Genomic DNA, 2,234 nt, shown 5'->3' on the forward strand with positions numbered 1-2,234 from the left:
CTTGGGGCCATTTTCACCCACTGGATACTTCTGGCTGACCCCTACCACATGCAATATATTACTTCAAAGGCAGCGAGGGATTTTTTTCTCTTTGAATTTCCCTTTTAGGAAATGCAGGTAAAGGGTTCTCTTGGTTAATTCGGGCCTACCAAGGATAATCACTCTTTTGATTAACTCGAATTAGTTTGGAAACAATCTGCACAATTTCGTCACCTTTGCCATATGTTATAGCATTAGTACAAGAGTGGCATCCATCATGATCACCTCACCCAACCTAAGGGGAGAGGGTTATAAAGGGTGCATATTCTAGAAGGCAGGAATCTTGGGAAAGAGCTTAAAATTCTACATACCTCATTGATGTTTATGGAAATATATACAATATACAAAACAATTCAATTTGTATACTTACAAATAATTCAGCAAATTATATAGAGTGCATATAGATTCGTTTTCTCTGGGAAAATTCCGATCAGTATTATGCTGGGTAATGTTGTTTCTTCTAACTCCATCTAGAGCTCATACCTATGGAGTAATTTCTAAGCTTCTTCACATCAATTTTTTTCTTTAATTTTCCTTCACTTGTGCCTTGAAATTTCTAAAAATTGGCTTCCAGCTGTCACTATTATCTAGTTTAATGTCTCTGAGGTGTCCTAGAGAAAATGACTTTAAAGCCCATTAAAACCAATTGCAGCATATGAACCAAGGTCTTGGCCCCCAGTAAAATAGCCATCCCCACTTTTTAGGCGTCTGCATTGTGGTTGGTGATTGACTTCAGGAAAGCATGAACGCTAGTGGTTTGGGCTGACACAGGAAGTTGTGGTCTTGGGAGAATCAAACTGCTTCCAGCTATTTTGTTTGGAATATAGGCAATTACTTGAATGTAAGTTTTTCTTGTGATGCTGCAGTTTCCTAATTAATAATTAAAAATATATGTATTAAGTATTGCTTTGTTCCTAAAACAGCATCAATTGGCCTATAATTTGGAGATATCAGATGGGCAGAGAAAAATGCAGTCAGTAGCCGAAAGCTGTCCCTTAGGAAATTTAGGCCTGCATCTGGATCCATAAAATCTTTAATCAAGCAGATAAATGCTTCCTTTTTCACCATGTTCTCCCCTCCCTGCCATGAATATATGTGCTAAAATGATTAACTGCATAGTCTTAAAACCCTCATCTTAGGTGATTTTTAAAAAAAATATGTATTTTAAGAAATGCTTCAAATCAAAATACCACCACTGAGACCTGCTTATTAAGCTAAAAATAGCTTATTGAAGGCAATAATAAGGATGATGCTAATGATAATGAAGGCTTCCATTTGTCTTGAAATTTTCAAATGTTTTTGAGGTTGTCAATACCTGCATAGATTTAATTTTAAATTGCATTTTCTGATTCAAATAAATTTTCAATTACTGTGCCTTAGGCAGTTTTTCACTGAGTATTTTATTTTGAGAGAGAGTGAAAAAGAGAAAGAGGCAGAGAAAAATTCTTACTTTTGTTATTTTTCTGTAAACATGTAACACACACACACACACACACACACACACACACACATATATGTTATTTTTTTTGTGGTGCTGGGAATTGAACCCAGGGCCTTGTGCATGCAAGGCAAACGCTCTACCAACTGAGCTATATCCCCAGCTATATCCCCTAATATGTTCTTCAGAAAAAGAAAAAGCAAGTTTATTTTGATTGCCCTAAAATGGTTTTGATATTTTAAGGTAAGGCTTCTGTATTTAGAAATTCCTGTTCCTAAATGATGACAATCATAAACTTGGTTTGCATTCAAGAATTCCTGGAAGAAATGCTCTGTCTTCACCGTTTAAAATGCAGAACAATTGGGGATATTGCTGGCTCACCTGGACAGGCACCAGGAAATGTTCCTACTTCACCAAGAATGAAACATGTTCCAAGCCATTCAGATGGCATGTCCTTCAGGTATATTAAGGGATCAACACTTACTCAGAGCAACAGGCTTCATGGGTGTGTATCTTCTGTTTTTGCAGAGAGCATATGGAAGGTTTAATGAGTCTGGGAACAGGGAGATCGACCATCTGTCTTATGACTCTACTTCCTGATTTGGTGTTAAAGGATCATATATCCATCACCATCTTGAACACAATTTAGTTAGTATCAGAATCATAATAGAAAGGACTTTTTGTTAGAAAGAGCAATTTTGGAATGGTGCGTGTGGGGAGCTTAGGTCACGGATACATGTCTATGATGTGGTTGTAA

At 36.8% G+C, this 2,234-nt stretch overlaps 1 non-coding gene across 1 annotated transcript; it reads right to left on the minus strand.

Moving 5' to 3' along the window:
* Positions 1–1,565: 1,565 nt before the first annotated feature.
* Positions 1,566–1,639, minus strand: Trnaa-ugc (transfer RNA alanine (anticodon UGC)). The gene has a single exon. It is a non-coding gene; the product is annotated as a tRNA-Ala (tRNA).
* Positions 1,640–2,234: the final 595 nt, after the last annotated feature.

The sequence above is a fragment of the Sciurus carolinensis genome, chromosome 9, assembly GCF_902686445.1.
Source record: "Sciurus carolinensis chromosome 9, mSciCar1.2, whole genome shotgun sequence".
NCBI classification, from domain to species: domain Eukaryota; kingdom Metazoa; phylum Chordata; class Mammalia; order Rodentia; family Sciuridae; genus Sciurus; species Sciurus carolinensis.